The 18,276-nt window shown below is 44.6% G+C and overlaps 1 protein-coding gene across 3 annotated transcripts in view; it reads left to right on the forward strand.

Moving 5' to 3' along the window:
* Positions 1–18,276, forward strand: part of sema4ba (sema domain, immunoglobulin domain (Ig), transmembrane domain (TM) and short cytoplasmic domain, (semaphorin) 4Ba) — a 448,919-nt gene that overhangs the window by 164,413 nt on the left and 266,230 nt on the right. For all 3 annotated transcript variants that reach the window (XM_068017745.1, XM_068017746.1, XM_068017747.1), the window contains one exon: positions 2,323–2,435. The gene's annotated coding sequence lies outside the window, so the exon portion shown is untranslated. The remainder of the gene's footprint in view (positions 1–2,322; positions 2,436–18,276) is intronic.

Below are 18,276 nucleotides of genomic sequence, written 5' to 3' on the forward strand. Positions count from 1 at the left end.
CATGTGCTTGCTTTTCTTGGCTTGTTTTACATCTGAACCGAGAGGATTTGGAGATCTGTAGATTAGCTTTATTGTGAAAAGAATTGGCCAACGTGCTTACCCACAGCATGTTACACTCAGCTTTCGACCCATTTCTAATGGGAGATTAGCTCTGAGGTGTGTATAAGTCTGACACTCTGGGATACACAGCACTGTACTATCATTTTTGTGTCAGTGTGTAAGTCCCATTTCAGCTAAAATGACTAATTACATGAGCGTGCAAAAACAGAGGATGTTCCCTTTATGCAAACGGGTTTATTCAAAGTTGAACTGCTCAGGAATGGGCCATAAGGATTGTTGCTAAGGAGCTGTGGAATATTATACCACTGGGAAGCAAGGTCAAACAGGTAATTCAAGCAGGCAGCCAAGCTAGTTGACGTAGTGAGTAGGAACATGTGGGAGGAGTTTGCTCTGTTCGTGCTGGTTGATGTTTTATCATTATGGGCTGTAAACGATCAATGTCGAGCAACGCACAAGGAACACAAATTGATTTTCTGGTAAGCACTATGACCATTAGCATCTGGCCTTTGAACTATTAGGAATGTAACTTGGATGGCTTGTCCTGTTAGCTTGTGCTTAGTTTATGTACCTTTTTTTAGGTACAAGTGTAGGTTTAAGTACAAAGAATAAAAGATTTTCATTTATATAGCACCTTTCACAAGCTCAGGACGTTCTAGCGAATGAAGTACTTTTGAAGTGCAGTCACTATTGCTGCCTGGGCGTGAATAGCTTTTTTTCATTCTTGAGATGTGGGTGACACTGGCAAGGCCAACATTTATTGGCCATCCCTCGTAGCCCTTGAGAAGGTCGTGTTGAGCTGCCTTCTTGAACCGCTGCAGTCCATCTGGTGTTGTTACGGAGGGACTTCCAGTTTTTTGACCCAGTGACAATGAAGGAATGGTGATATATTTCCAAGTCAGGATGGCTGGTGACTTGGAGGGAAACTTGCAGGTGGTGATGTTTCCACACATCTGCTGCCCTTGTCCTTCTAGGTGGTAGAGGTCGTGGGTTTGGAAGGTGCTGTCGAAGGAGCCTTGTCGAGTTTCTGCAGTGCATCTTGTAGATGGTGCACACTGCTGCCATTCCCATCCGCCGCCAACCAGCAATTGGTTTCTACCTTCAGATGATTCCAAACAGTTAAATTCTCTCTGGGCATTAAAATTGTTCCTGTGTTTTATGGTCTATCGTCCCACTCCCCCCACCCCCCCCCCTTACCCTGTCCATCTGAGAGTAAAGGACCTAAAAATGTCAGGGCTGAATAAAGCAACAAGGCGCACAACACAATGTGGATTTGCTTCCATCGCCCTGCCCCACCCTCACCCACAAGAGTCCAGTCCGCTTTGCTCCTATTGCTTTTTATTTTTGCAAATAAGTCTCGTTTACAGAAGTACGCAACATTTCCAATAAAAAAGTTATAAAGTGGCAATCGTAGTTCAAAAACAAACAAACTGCAAGCATTCTTTTGGGCACAGGAACAGTATTGAAAATTGGGAATTTAAAAAAAAAACCTGGTTCAGAAAGTGGGGGCTGGTCAGAAAGTACCAATTCCCGTGATACTGTAAGGCACGGTCATTGCATTACGCAGCGTGGCTGATAGAGAGTGCCTTCGTAGTCTTATTCCTCCCTATCTCTGTAACCTCTGCAACCCTATGAGATATCTGCGCTCCTCCAATTCTGGCCCTTTACACATCCCCAATTTTAGTTGCTGCACCATTGGCGGTCGTGCATTCACCTGCCTTGACCCTGACCTGTGGAATTCCCTCTATAAACCTTTCACTTCACTGTTTTTCTCTCCTCCTACAGGATTACCTTTTTGACCAAACTTTTGGTCACCTATCCTTGTATCACCTTATGTGGCTTGGATTCAAATTCTGTTTGATAACGCTCCTATGGAGCGACTTGGAAAGGTTTACAATTTATAGGTGCTACATAAATACAAGTTGATGTTGTTGTAAAAAAAAAGTACCACATTTTGTCACAGAATATAACCAGAATTGAATCCTGATAAGCACAAAACTAGCTTGCCAAGAAGTGTTCCGCTTGGATTGGGATTACTCTCGGTTCAGGACCCTTGCACAATGGTAGCAAATTGGGAATTGATGCGATTGGATCAGAATGATGCTCGGACCTCGGATGAGTTGGTTCAGCCTTGTTCAGTATGAATGAGAACAAAGCGCAACTTCAGGCAGTTCATGTGAAAAGTGGCAGTGATTGTAACCACTGTGCAAAAATTAAGGTGGCTTGTTCCAAGCTCGATTTATGTTACTGTTTTCTCACTTTAAGGGTTAACGGTCACGTCTTCTATACAATTGGCCTGATTAAGAGGGAAGGAGTGAGACCGAGGAATGAAGCATGGTCACGTGGAGCTGACGGGACTGGTTTAGTGAATGATTTGGGTAAGTGTTCTGTTTCTGTTGCAATGATGTTTTAATGCGTTGCTTCACAGGAAGAATTCACTGCGATCCGTACACCGGGTAATGCAGATGTTCTTGCTGATATATTCACTTCCTGACTCTTTGAACTTAGACTGATCATCAATCAGTTTTACAACTTTCATACAGACCCTTTCTGTCACAACACAGAAATTGAGAGATTCACGTCATGACCAGCTAAAGACTGTAAATTATGAGGTCTAGTTGCGTAAACATGGCTTGTATTCTGTTGAGTATAAGATTGAGGAGTGATCTGATTAAGGTGTTGAAAATGTTAAAACGATTCACTAGGATAGATATGGAGAAACTACTTCCTTTGGTGGTGGAAATCAAGAACAAGGGGACTCTGGGTGTGAAATTCATTAGTATAATGCTGCTGGAAGCTGGCTTCTTCCCGTGCAGCCTAGACATGTAACTTGTGAATGAGACACAAGACAGTTTGAATTGAGACTAGCATTTGCAACTGAAGCTGGAACAAGGAAGCCTCTCTCCTGGCTGTCTCTCTCTCTCGCTTTCTCCCAAGCCACCAGACCCATGGAAGACACGTAAACCTCAAGAGAGAAAAGACATCGAAACAGGTTGAAGTGTGCACTGGGCCCCAATGAATTACAGGACTTAGCGGCAACCAAAGACACCACATTCAACTTAAAGGACTCTAATTCTTCTTTTTCTTTGGCCTCCTTGTCTCGAGATATAATGGGTAAGCGCCTGGAGGTGGTCAGTGGTTTGTGAAGCAGTGCCTGGAGTGGCTATAAAGGCCAGTTCTAGAGTGACAGAGTCTTCCACAGGCGCTGCAGATAAAATTGTTTGTCGGGGATGTTGCACAGTTGGCTCTCCCCTTGCGCTTCTGTCTTTTTTCCTGCCAACTGCTAAGTCTGTTAGACTCGCCACACTTTAGCCGTGCCTTTATGGCTGCCCGCCAGCTCTGGCGATCCCTGGCAACTGACTCCCACAATGACTTGTGATCATTGTCACAGGATTTCATGTCACGTTTGCAGACGTCTTTAAAGCGGAGACATGGACGGCCAGTGGGTCTGATACCAGTGGCGAGCTCGCTGTACAATGTGTCCTTGGGGATCCTGCCATTTTCCATGAGGCTCACGTGGCCAAGCCAGCTCAGTCGCCGCTGGCTCAGTAGAGTGTATATGCCTGGGATGTTGGCCGCCTCGAGGACTTCTGTGTTGGAGATACGGTCCTGCCACCTGATGCCAAGGATTCTTCGGAGGTAGCAAAGATGGAATGAATTGAGACGTCGCCCTTGGCTGACATACATTGTCCAGGCCTCGCTGCCATAGAACAAGGTACTGAGGACACAGGCTTGATACACTCGGACTTTTGTGTTCCGTGTCAGTGTGCCATTTTCCCACACTCTCTTGGCCAGCCTGGACATAGCAGTGGAAGCCTTTCCCATGCGCTTGTTGAATTCTGGATCGAGAGACTGGTTACTGGTGATAGTTGAGCCTAGGTAGGTGAACTCTTGAACCACTTCCAGAGCGTGGTCGCCGATATTGATGGATGGAGCATTTCTGAAGTCCTGTTCCATGATGTTCGTTTTCTTGAGGCTGATGGTTAGGCCAAATTCGTTGCAGGCAGCCGCAATCCTGTCGATGAATCTCTGCAGACACTCTTCAGTGTGAGATGTTAATGCAGCATCGTCAGCAAAGAGGAGTTCCCTGATGAGGACTTTCCGTACTTTGGCCTTCGCTCTTAGACAGGCATGTTTGAACAACCTGCCACCTGATCATGTGTGGAAGAAAATTCCTTCTTCTGAAGACTTGAACGCATGTGAGAGCAGCAGTGAGAAGAAGATCCCAAACAGTGTAGGTGCGAGAACACAGCCCTGTTTCACGCCACTCGGGATCGGAAAGGGGACATGTATCACATATTTAAATGCCCATTTGTTTTATGTATCAGCTATGACTCAGCAGTAGCACTCTTACCCCTGAGTCAGAAGGTTTGAAGGTGGCAGGGAAAGTTGAGAAGGCTGTTTAAAAAGCATATGGGATTGTGGTCGTTATAAATAGAGGCATGGAGTACAAAAGAAAGTTATGCTAAACCTTTATAAATCAAAGGTTTGGCCTCATTGTGTCTGATTCTGGGCACTACACTTTAGGAAGGATGTTAAAGCCTTGGAGAGAGTGCAGTGGAGATTTACAGGAATATCAGCCATGAGGAACATCAGTTCTGTAGGGAGACTGGAGAAGCTGGGGTTGTTCTCTTTAGAGCTGAGAAGGTTAAGGGGAGATCTAATGGAAGGTTTTCAAAATTATGGGGACTTTTGATAGAGTAAATAATCTAGTGGTAGATGATCAGTAACTGGAGAACACAGATTTAACTGGCAAAGGAAGCAGAGGTGGCATGACATTTTTTTCTTACACAGCAGGTTGTTATGACATGGAACGCACTGCCTGAAAGGTTGGGGGAAGCAGATTCACTGGAAAGGGAATGGATATATACTTGAAAAGGAAAAGGTTGAATGGCTATGGGGAAGAAGCAGGGGAATGGGATTAATTGGGTAGCCCTTTCAAAGAGCTAGCACGTACACAATGGGCTGAATGGCCACCTGTGCTGTGCTATGTCGTAAAAAGCCAACTGGCTCACTGAGGTTCTTCAGGGTTGGGAAGCTGCTGGTCCCGCCCATTTTGGCTACGCAGTCAGTCCCACATTATGTGGTTAACTGATTAATTCTCCACTCTGACCTCACTGTCCTCGGTCTCCTACACTGTTCCAATGACCCTCAATAGAAGCTTGAGGAATAGCATCTCATCCATCGATTCGGTACTTTACACACTCGCGGACTCAATATTGACTTCAACAATGTCGGATCATAACCTCTGCCGCTTTTTTTTTGACAGCAGCTGTTGGCGATGATTCTGCTATTCCCATTTACACCTCCTCTCAACCCATCTTCTGTTTCGTTACTTGTCCTATTACAATCTCCTTTTGTGTTGCAATATCATCTGCAGTACCTTTGCTTTTGTATTGTGCTTGAGTCTTAACGCTCTCAGAATAACTGATAATGGGCGATAAATATTGCTTAGACAAAGTAGCCTGGAAGATGAGTTTGTGAAATGCTTTTGCATCAGTTTCCTAGAACAATACATTGTGGAATCAACTAGGGCCAAAGCAATTTTAGATCTAGGATTGTGCAATGAGGTAGGGCTAATTGGTAATCTCTCAGTAAAAGATCTCTGAGGAAAAAGTAATCATAATACAGTTGAATTGCAGGTGATAGGTAAATTGGCCATTGTAAATTGCCCCTAGTGTAGGTAGGTGATAAGGAATATGGGATTACTCTAGGGTTAGTATAAATGGGTGGTCGTTGGTCGGCACAGACTTGGTGGGCCGAAGGGCCTGTTTCAGTGCTGTATCTCTAAATTAAAAAAATTAAAATTAAATTAATTCCATATTAAATTGGAGAGATGTATGAAACCAAAACAAGACGTTAAACTTAAAGCCCAATTACATGGGTATGAGGGGAGGGCAGTCTAAGGTTGGAATTTTACGCCACTCCAATGAGCCGGAAGGTGGCGGTTGGTGGGGTGGCGTAAAATGGAGCGGGAGGCACCAGGAGGCTTTCCCGACCCAGTCCCGCCTCTGGCCCACTTAACAGCCACTAAAGGGCCTTCGCCCACCTCTACGTGGACTTTATGCATGGCAAGCAGGTGTCCTAGAGCTGGGAAAAGCCCTCTGGTAAAAGCAGGCAGCTTCTCAGCACAGGGTGCCAGATGGAGGGCTGCCCTCATTTCCCCAACCACCCCCAGGACCCAACACGCTCCCCTTCCCCGCAAATGACCACTCATGCCTCACCGGGGCCCGACTGATTATCCCCGGTGAGGCAACCAAAACTTACCTAAAATACCGGCTCCATGTCGTCCTCTGCGGTCAGCTGCTCCCGGCGGCACTGCTGGGACGAAGAGCTGTCGGCCCACTGATTGGCCGGCAGTTCAGTGAAACAGGCCTTCCTCCCTCAAGCGGGTGGAAGCCCCGCCTCAGAACAATTAAATCCTGGGGACCTGTAAAATACGGAACTGATCCCCAGGCGAGGCGGAAGTGGGTTCACCACCGACTTTTCAGTTGGTGGCCAGCTCCAGTCTGCCCAACGTAAAATCCAGCCCTAAGACTGGTGAACAAATAGACTAAAAGGTATGGCAGTAAATAAACAGCGGGAAAACATTTAAAGAAATGATTCAAAATGTTCAAAAATGCATTCCATTGAACAAAAACAAACTCAGCAAGAAAGATCCATCTGTGGCTTACGAGGGAAGTTAAGGATAGTATTCGATTAAGAGGTTCATAATGTTGCAAAGAATAGTAAGCCTGAGGATTGGGAGAGTTCTAGAAATGAAAGGGTGAACAAAAAGTTATTGTGCGGGGTGGGGGTGGGGGGGGGGCGGTAGGAAGTATATAAAAAGGAGAGTAGTGCCATGCAGGCCCCCACCTGCCAAGCATGAGGCACATTGGTTTTGTCTTGTTAAACAGATCAGCCGTGGCTGGAAAAAACATTTACATACTAATAGACATCGAAGGTGAAGAAGCGCATTCCAGGGCCTGCTAAGGAGGATACAATCTACAAGGGCCAGGACTGGGTCGACCAGCTGGTCACATGACTAACTAGCTGTTCCAGGGTTTTCTTTTGAACAGGCCACAGAGAGTTTGAACTCAGAAAGACTGTTTGCTCCTGGACTGAGAAGATCTCTCCAGTCTGCTCCCATCTCTTTCTCACAAGCCTCTGAATTCACTGAAGACACATGAACTCCAAGAGAAAAAAGTCTCCAACAGTGAACAAGGTTTAAGAAGAGTACTGGGCCCCAACAAAAAGCAAGATCTACTTACAATCAAGGACTCTACAATGAGCTCGAAGACTCCAAACCCAAAACAAAAACTCTTTGGATATTGCCTCAAACTTTTCCACTTCATTTTTCTTCTGCTCTTTTCTGTCTCTATTAGCATGTGTGTATCGTGTATGCATGCTAGCGTGGGCGCGTCGTGTATCCGTACACGTCAACTGAATTAGAGTTTAAGTTCAAGTTTAATAAATTTCAACTTTTCTTCTTTAAACTGAAGAAAACTCTTGTGCTGGTTTCTTTGCCTTATAATTGAAAAGCGGTGAACGAGGATTCACCAAGGGAGAGCTAAAAACACAGTGTGTTTAAAAATAAAACCCTGTTACCAGGTGAGAGGTAACACCAGGTGACGGCTGAGAGGGACCCCTAGACACCTTTCTCACCTGGTCATAACAGTAGCTTAAAGTAAACATTCCTCCCTTGGAGGCAGAGTGGGGAGATTATGGATAATGAGGAAATGGCAGAGATGAACTAATATTTTGTGACTGTCTTCACAGAAGACACAGCCCAGCAGGTTGGAAGTTAGCAAATTAACACCACTATTCAAAAAAAGAGTGGGGGGAGAAAACTGGGAACTACAGGCCAGTGGATTGATTAATGAACAGGAAGCAAAGGGTAGGGATAAATGGGGCATTTTCAAGTTGGCACGATGTAACTAGTGAAGTGCTGCAAGGATCAGTGCCGGGCCCTTGGCTATTTACTATCTGTAATTACTCATGGTCTCTTCTTCTCAGTCATATATCTAATTTTGCTGATGATACAAAGCGAGTGGGAATGTAAGCTGTGAGGAGGCCACAGCACCTGCAAAATTTATAGACCGGTTCAGTGAGTGGGCAACAAGGTGATAGATGGAGAATAATGTGGGGGAAGTGTGAGGTTATTCACTTCTAGTAAGAATAGAAAAGCAGAATATTTTTTAAAAGGCGTGAAACTTTTAAATGTTCAGAGAGCTGGATATCCTTGTACATGAATCATAAAGCTAAATTGCAGGTACAACAAGCAATGAGGAAGGCAGATTGCAAGCCTGTCTGCCATCTATAAGGCACAAATCAGGAGTGTGATGGAATACTGTCTGCTTGCCTGGATGGGTGCATCTCCAACAACACTCGAGCTCGACACCATCCAGGACAAAGCAGCCCACTTGACTGGCACCCCATCCACCACCTTCCACATTCACCCCCTTCACCACTGACAGTGGCAGCAGTGTGTACCATCTACAAGATGCACTGCAGCAACTTACCAAGGCTCCTCAGACAGCACCTTCCAAACCCATGACCTCTACCACCTAGAAGGACATTAGCAGCAGATGCATGGGAACAACACCACCTGCAGGTTCCCCTCCAAACCACACACCATCCTGACTTGGAACTATATCACCATTCCTTCACTGTCTCTGAGTCAAAATCCCAGAACTCCTTTCCTAACAGCACTGTGGGTGTACCTACACCCCAAGGACTACAACGTTTCAAGAAGGCAGCTCACCACACCTTCTCGAGGGCTATTAGGGATCGGCAATAAATGCTGGCCGAGCCAGTGATGTCCATGTCCTATGAAAGAATTTTTTAAAATGGCCTGAATCACAATGAACATAAAAATAAAAAGCCTCATCAGAATTCTCTCTTTAGGAAATGGTCCTTCATCTTAATCTACCCTATTTTGAAGTACGTGTGGTGGAGGCAGATTCAATTGTGGATTTCAAAAAGGAATTGGATAATAACCTGAAGAGAAAGGATTTGCAGGGCTATGGGGAAAAGCCTGGGGAGTGGGACTGGCTGCGTTGCTCTTGCAGAGAGCTGGCATGGACAGGTCGGGCCAAATGGTGGCCTCCTGTGCTGTAACCAATCTATGTCACTGCTAAAAATAAAGAGAAATGGTATATTTAAATGCGTTTATAATCTATATCCTCTTATTGATCAGAAATGTCACTACCATTTCCCCAGTGTCAATAGCTCTGAATATAGCTCATGACGTAGGATACAGTGATACAAAAGTTACGTTATGGCATTATTGCTAATTTGCTTCCATCAAACAGTGGTGTGAGGTTGAAATAAATGAAAAAAATAATAAACCAATTATACTTCTGCCCTGCTTAACACAATTAGTCTGAAATGCAACTAAGATTCTTTTTTATGTAACACTTTTAGAAAGAAGTGTTACCAGAGCTGAATAACCTGTAGTCCAAAACAGTTAACCTTCAGTTGTTATTTGTTATGTAGTTCTATATGAGGCCAATTAAAAGCACTCCGTACATAATTTTCACTGTTAGAAGAGTGCAACTTGACACAAAGCAATACCAAGATATAATGTGTTTTGAGTGACAGCATGCTTTATATATTCAATGATTCTGCACCTGGGTTGTCTCCCAACATGAATAATTTACCTGTAATATACACCTTCTCAGTTATTATTACTTTATCAGGGCCTAATAAATAGATTCTACCATAAATAATGCAACATTGATTTATAAGTAAGGAGCTGCAATTTAAACACCACCAGAATTTGAGACTGACAAATATTTGCTTTATAATCTCCAAGGAAATTCCCAACCAAAGATTTTTTTTTTGACAATTTGTTTGCAGTTTTCTTTGGTCGAAGTTTATTTAGAATATAATATGGAAGAAATGAGGGTAGGTTAGAACGTTTGAGGGAGCAAAGTGAATAGGATCACTGACCAAGTATTGATGAAGCAGAGTTGAGCACTTCAGTGCCGTACTGAGGGAGCATTGCACAGTCCGAGGTACAACTTTCAGATGAGATATTAAACCGCGGTTCCATCTGCCTGCTCAGGTGGACGTAAAAGATCCCACAGCATTAATTCAAAGAAGATCAGGGGAGTTCTCCACTGTGTCCTGGCCAATATTTATCCCTGAACCAATGTCACTGAAATAGATTATCTGGTTATTATCTCATGCTGTTTGTGGGAGCTTGTGTGCAAATTGGTAGCTGTGTTTCCTACATTACTGCAGTAAGTACACTTCAAAAGTACTTTCTCGGTATAAAGCACTTTGAGATGTCCTCAAGCCTTGAAAGGCTTTGTATAAAGGCAAGTTCTTTCTTTCGAAAAAGGTTGTGACAGAGAGTTTGGACGCTGAAGGTGAGTGAGGTATCAGCTATCGGATGAGGGCTTTTTCTCATTACCTGTATCCATTGCTTCATTAATGAATTGGTGAAAGTCCTAAAATTTTAATGGCAAAAGGGTTGAAATAATTTTTAACTGGAGGGCCCGAGTTGAGGAATTAGCAGTCCTGCTGCAGGGTTTTGCACACCAGGTATGCGTACTGGGCGACTCTTCTGGAAAGTCACAAACAGAGTACTCTGGCTCCCTCACTCAAACACCCGCTAGCTGCTCCAGTCGGATGTTGCTCTGCACTGGAACAGCTATATCGGAAACTCTACCATGTGGTCCTTGCAGATTCTGGCAAATAGTAAATTTTCTGGATATTTTTTAAAAATCCTTTACTTTAATAGAAAAAGTGCAATAAGGATGGGTAGTGGATTGGAATCCAATCAAAGTTAATTAGTCGGAATGTTTTCAGTCTTTTTCTTACTGAGCTATGGTGAAGGTGAAGGGGAGGTCTTCAAAATCATAAATGTTTTTGATGGCGTAAATACTGTTTCCATTGACAGGAGGGTCAGTAACTCGAATACACAGACTTAAAATAATTGGCAAAAGAATCGGGAAGATAAGGAGAATTTTTTTATGCAGCAATTTGTTACAATCTGGAATGCATTGCCTGAAAGGGTGGTGAAAGGAGGTTGAATAGTAACTTTCAACAGGGTATTGGATATATCCTTGAAAAGAAAAAATTTGCAGGGCTATGGGGAAGGAGCAGGGGAGTGGAACTAATTGGATAGCTCTTTCAAAGAACTGGCACAGGTACGATAGGCCGAATGGCCTCCTTCTGTGCTTTATAGTTCTACTAATGCCAGCAAATTAAATGAGACATATGTAGACCTGATTTAAATAAAGTTAGCGATCCCACAGGAGAGTGCTGTGCTCCAACACCACCTTTTAGTGTAATCCCCGGCAATGTGGGATTACATAGGATATACGGCATAGAAACAGGCCACTTGGCCCCAACCAGTCCATACTGGCGTTTATGCCCCTCTCTAGCCTCTTCGTATCATTCCTCATCTGACTATCAGCATAACCTTCTATTTCCTTCTCTCTCCTATGCCGATGTAGCCTCCCCTTAAATGCATCTATATCATTTACTTCAACCAGTTGCTGTGATAGCAAGTTTCACATTCTCACCACTCTCTGGGTGAAGAAGTTTCTGCTGAATTCCCTATTTGATTTCTTGCTGGCATCTTTTGTTGACGGCCTCTAATTTTGCTCTTTCCCACAAGTGGAAACATGCTCCCTGTGTCTACTCTATCAAAACCTTTCATAACTTTAAAGACCTCTATTAGGTTATCCCTCAGCCTTCCCTATTCAAGAGAAAAAATACCCAGCCTGTTCATCCTCTCCTGATAGGTACACCCCACATACCTTGGATTATCCTGGTAAGTCGTCTTTGCATCCTCTCCAGTGCCTTTATATCTTTTTTGTAATATGCTGACCACAATTGTAAACAGTAATACAGGTGTGGTCTAACCAAAGTTCAATACAAGTTTAGCATAACTTCTTTACTTTTCAATTTTATCGCTCTGGAAATAAACCCTTGTGCTTGGTTTGCTTTTTTATGGCCTTGTTAAACTTGTGTCACTGCTTTTAGTGATTTGTGTGTTTGCACTCCCAGATTCCTTTGCTCCTCTACCCCACTTAGATTCTTATCTTCCAAGTGATATGCACCTTCCTTATTTTTCTTACTAAAATGTAATACCTCACAGTTACGACCAGGTGAGAAAGAGGCCTAGGGGTCCCTTTCAGCCTTCACCTGGTCTTACTGTAACAGGGTTTTATTTTTAAACACACAGTGTTTTTAGCTCCCCCTTGGTGAATCCTTGTTCACTGCTTTCCAATTATAAGGCAAAGAAACCAGCACAAACAGGCTTTCTTAGGTTTAAAGAAGAAAGGTGAAATTTTACTAAACTTAAACTCTAATTCAGATGACGCCTACCGATACACGACGTGCCCCATGCTAGCATGTATACGCGATACACACATGCAAATAGAGACAGAAAAGAGCAGAAGAAAGGTGGAAAGGTTTGAGGCAATATCTGTAGAGTTGTTACGGTTCTTCGAGCTCACTGTAGAGTCCTTGATAATAGGTAGATTCTTGCTTTTCATTGGGGCTCAGTATTCTTCTTAAACCTTGTTCACTGTAGGAGACTTTTCTCTCTTGGGATTCATGTGTCTCCAGTGGGCTTTTGGAATTCTGCGAGAAAGAGATGGGAGCAGACAGGAGAGGCTGTGGCGAGCCAGCCAGGAGAGGTCTTTTCAATCCCGGAACAAACAGCTTTCTGCCAGTTCAAACACTGTCTCGACAATTTAAAACTCCCCAAGTTGGCCAGCAGGGTAGTCACGTGACCAACTGGTATAACCACTTCTGGCTTTGTGTAGTTGTGGGTCAGGGAATGGTCCTCTGTCTACAAACACTGTCTGTTAATATGCAGAAATGTCTTTCCAGCCAGGGGCCTGGCAACCCCTTGTAACAGGCCTTCTCTTATTCCCAGCAACAATTTGAAATTTAATGTCCATGTGGTGAAATTAATGTGCCTCATTCTTGGCAGGTGGGGGCCTGCATGACACTCACATTTATCAGTGTTGAAATTCATTTGCCAATTATATGCCCATTCTGCAAGTTTGTTAATTGGTGATCGGTGAGATAACCCATATACTCCAACTCTGTTGTTAATGGTTAAAGAATGAATTCTGTGGGATTAAGTCTTGCTTGAATGTGTGGGCCTCTCCGCCCACTGTTAACTGGGACAGTGGTATCCTGAACATGATGGGCAATGACCTGCCGCCCCTTTGCCATCATCACTGCTGCCCTGACAGTTCCCCTGTGGCCTACCACTGGCTGGCCCATTGAAGATGGAAATTGGCATCCAAGACGTTAATAGGATCCTGAGTGCCATTTTTGAGCTGAACTGGTGCTGTGCATGGCAGACATTACAGCACAGGTGGCAGCTATTTGGTATTGTGGGGGTGAGGAGGGGGTGGGGAGGAGTGACAATTCCAAGTCCTGAGGTCACTCTGTGGCAATTTCATGGAGCAAGGTGGCACAGCGAGAAATTTAACGAGCAAAGTTTTTCCTGGCAGCAGTATCCAGGAATCATGCCCCATTCCAGGATACATTGGAGGAGCTGGAGTGCTCTTTCAGGCTGCATACATCCAACCTGGATCACTCCCCTTCACTCATTGGGAGCCAACGACCTCCGACCTCCGACCTATCTTCAACGCGGAGGCTGGGTGGGTCATCCAATATCGCGAGGGCATGGATTAAGCGGGTGGCCCTGAGACACACACACACACGCTGGCTGCAGCCCACCAGCTTGACATAAATGAGGCCCGACCCTCAAAATGGACTGCTGTCTCCCACTGTGGCCACTGGAAGTCACCAAGCACATTCCGCTCTGGGGGAAGGGAATGGAATTGACCCTCGTGACTTTGAGGGCTTCCAGTTAATTCACGTTTGCTTAATATTAAGTTTATAGAGCTCCTCCTCTTAAATCCCTCAACCTAAAATATTTGAAAATCACACATTGGATTTGTCAAATATTTAACATGCACAAAAACTAAAACACCAGCTCTCAATGAAATTTGCTTGTGCAGATTGCTGGAATAATGTTCAAACAGATTACAAAAAGATTTCATTTGCATGTGAAAATTCAATATTTTCTCTGCAGCAGTACAGGTGCCATATGCAAATCATATGTTAATCTGCTGCTGAGCATTGACAAAAACAAGCTGCTAGGTTTCGATAAGCATCGGCGTTGGATTTCTGGTAATAAAATTCGTAAATCTGTTTCAATACAATGGCTCACACCAAGGCACTGTTAACATATTAAATAACAGGCAGACATCGAATGTCTCTGATCCTGACAGATGGCATGGCAAAATAGATTGGGACTGGCATGGAAAGCCATGACCTTTATAGATGTGGGCAGTGGATGGACCTGGTTGACCATATCAAGTTCTCTGGACCTTGCCCGCCTCTGCCAGAATTGCTTATGACCACAGGATTGTCCTGGAGAGGAATGATAACCCCTTGCTTCTCTATCTGCTACTGTCTTCTTAATCCCCTCATCACTGCCTGTTCCACCCTCACTTCTTCAAAATCAGTCGAGAAGTTCCTGGACCTCTATCTCCAAATGCTTCCCCCTGCTCTACCATCAAGCCAGATCTTTCCCCAGTCTCCGGTTCCCTCCCACCCTAGTTCTTAAACCCTACCTCTCTCTGAATGCTCTCCCAATGCCTAGTTCCAACTCAACCTGGGCAAGAGACCCACCTCCTACACCTGCAGTGCCATTCCAGCTAAGCTGGGGGTCAGGGCTCAGAGGGGTGGGGGTCTGGGGAAAGATAAGCTGTGCTGTTAGTGCACATGCTGTGTTCATCATACACGATCCGGATTGCAAAGTACAGAGAAACATACCAATAATTTAAGAGTAAGCTTCAAAATATAGGAAAGAAACACTTGCATTTCTATAGTGGCTTTTATGACCTCAGGATGCCCCAAAGCACTTTACAGCCAATGAAGTACTTTTGAAGTGTAGTCACTGTTGTAATGTAGGAAACACAGCAACTGAATTGTGCACAACGAGCTCCCACAAATAGCAATGAGCCAATGACTAGATAATCTGTTTTAGTGATCCTGCTTGAAGGATAAATATTGGCCAGGACACTGGGGAGAACTCTGTCCTTCAAAATAATGCGATGGGATCTTTTACTTCCATCTGAGAGGGCAGACGGGGCCTCAGTTTAAAGTCTTATCCGAAAGACGGCACATCCATCAGTGCAGTACTCCCTCAGTACTGCACTGGAGTGTCGGCCAAGATTATGTCAAGTCTGTTTCATCAATATTTCCTGGTCCTCTTAACCTTCCTCCCTCAAATGTTCGACTCTACACTCATTCTTTCCACATTCCAGAATGTAGTGCAAATAACATTCCAATCATAGGTGAATTAAAGCATGAGGTGTTTCCTTTGTGACTTATTTGTATGCGGCTTGCAAGACAATCAGTGAACAGCTTGTAAGGAAATGGAAAGGTACCTTCCACTGCTTTTCCAACATTGAAAATATAAAAATATTTCTCTAAGTGAGTGGCAATTTCGTTATATCAAGAATGTAATCCCGATCAGTGAGACAGTAAAGTGAATTGGAATATGAGAATGTTTTTGCTCTAAATGGATGTGCCACATATCTAATACCAGCTGCACTACTACTCAGCTATTTATTTGAGTGTCAGCTGTAGGTCAATGGGTAGCACTCTTGCCTCGAAGAATCACTAGTTGTTGCTGCAAGTTCCACTCCAGAATTTAAGAGCAAGAGACCAAGCTGACCCTCCAGTGTGGGAATGAGGTGCCGGCTTTCAGATGAAATGTTAAACTGAGGCCTCGTCTGCCCTGTCAGATGGTGTAAAAGATCCCAAGGTGCTGTATTGAAGAACAGGAGTGGTTTCCCAGCCAATATTTATTCTTCAATCAACATCACAAAAACAGATTATCTGGTCGTTATCACATTGCTGTTTGTGGGATCTTGCTGTGTGCAACTTGGCTACTTTTTAAAAGGCAGCAAACCCTGCTGGTTAATTTAAAATTTAAAAATCATTACCCCACCTCCACTGTTGTAAAAAAAAAATTCTATCATCCCTTTCACACCCCGCCATTTGCCCTTCCCCCCCCCCCCCCCACAAAATACTTAGCGTTGGAATATGACCTTCCCCCCGCAACCCCCAGACGGTACAAAGTTCAGAGTTCACCCCTTCCCATATCCCCTAAACTCATGATGATTATTTGACCCTGTTTCGCCCCCTCCCCACCAATGTCGTGCCTGCTTTCCCCAGACAGGGAAGTGAAGGCGCAGGAGTGCCGTCCGCCGCACTGAAGATCGCTGCAGGCTCGTCGTCCCAGATAAGTGCATGTTAATGTATTCATTTCATTCATTTACATATTTAGATGCAGGTCCCATCGCCCAGCGGCTGGGCAGCCATCATGGAGCCTCGTTGCCACCGGCGGAAAGATCCAAATGGTGTCGTGCTCCATGGCAGGCCTCTGCCAGAACAATCTTCCATTTCAGTCCTCCTTCACAAATGCTGTCAGATCGCAGAGGTCATTTCCATGTGTTTGCCCCATGACTAGTTGGGAAACTTGCTGTTCATGGTCTGCAAGGAACTGTCCAACCAACACCCCAGCTGTTCCTTAGCAGCTGCTATGCTCATAAAAATCATCTTTATTAGGCGAGGCAGTGAACTTCGGGAGCAGGTCTTAGAGATCCTTCATAGGCTCAGGGTTCAATGGAAGTCCCTGTCTTACGAGGAGGTGAAATGTTGGGTTCTACAGAGTATTGCCATTTTGACCTCACACAACACGGCAGCAGTGGTATCCTGTCTCCATACCGGCTTCCCTTTGGACAAGTTCATCAGACATGTGTAGAGACCAATGGCTGTGGACACGGAATGTGCAGTGTCTACAATCAAAGAGCTGCTTTACATCCTGGGAAAAAGAACCTGCCCTGTCAATGGGAAAAGAACAGAGTATTCCATTGATGTATCCCTGACTGCTGTCTGTGGGCTGAATGAGATAATCTCGAATCCCAAATTGGCAGAGGCATTGAATATGTTATTCCCGCAGATATTCAGCGCCCTACTTGTTTCGTTAACCAGCTGTGTGAATGTATCTCTGAGCAGTGATTCTGCTTCTGAATTGCAGCAAAGAGAATTCACAGCTGAGTTTGAGTCATCTACAAGTCGGGATCTGTTTGACAACTGCGTGCAGGCACTGCAACTCCTACTAAATCAGACAACAAATTGAGATGTGTTTAGATATGTGCACAGAAATGGAGGATGGTACCCAATGGAGAAGCTTGACGAATTTGACCAAGGGGTTGTTCTGCTGGCCAGAGGAATTGTGGAACATTCTGGCTACACTCTGCATTGTATAGTGAATGAACTAGCTTCTCAGATCCTTACGGCCCAAGACAGTCAGGCAGCGACTGTGATCACCTTCTTCGAAGAGCTGATAAAAGATCCCTGGGTTTCAGCGCTGCAGCTCACAACAGACACCTTGGTGAACAGTTTATTAAGCTATTTGCAGGTAGCTTCTCCTGCTACCCAGTTGCTGGCTGTCAGGGCCCTAGGAAATGTGAAATTTGGACCTAAGAGACGGCTGCAGAGCGTGATGCAATCAATGATGAGCCTGTTGGGGAATAAGCAGAATCCAGATGTTCTAACGCTTGCAGTGCTGTCCTGCTTGCGTAAGATCATCAATCAGTCAACAGCAAACACCATCCAGCCCTTTCTGGATTCAATCCTCAACAGAATTCAGCCACTCTTCGGGGCAGAGTGTGCGAAAGTGCGGGCGGAAGCGTTCTTCCTGTTGGGAATCTTGAGCAAGTGCGGGATTGGAGGATCCAGATCTTTGTTCTACCAGCAGATCCAGTCCAACCTGGTGCGCTTGTTGTTGCACTTGGATGGACAGAGTGAGGAGATCACCCGATCATGTAGCTTAACACTGCAGAAAGATCTTCCCACTCATTGGATCTGCCAAGGGCTCCTCCTTGATTGAAAGATATCTAGAGGAGCCCAACTGCAATTACTTGAACTTCCTTAAATGCATATCACACCACTTGGTTCAAGATTTCCCCGACAGGGTGAATTGCTACGCCATGGATTGCTCATCACTCTTCAACACCGACCAGGAGCAGCTCCGAGATCACGCCGTAGCCTTTTCAGCTTTCCTCCTCAGGCAGCCAGCATGTTTCCGATTCAGCCGGTGGGTCAGCTGGTGGAAGAACTGTTTCATAAACTGCTGTTGTCCAGATTAGATTTTAGATTAGATTAGATTAGAGATAC

This window comes from Heterodontus francisci, chromosome 38 (assembly GCF_036365525.1).
Source record: "Heterodontus francisci isolate sHetFra1 chromosome 38, sHetFra1.hap1, whole genome shotgun sequence".
NCBI classification, from domain to species: Eukaryota; Metazoa; Chordata; class Chondrichthyes; order Heterodontiformes; family Heterodontidae; genus Heterodontus; species Heterodontus francisci.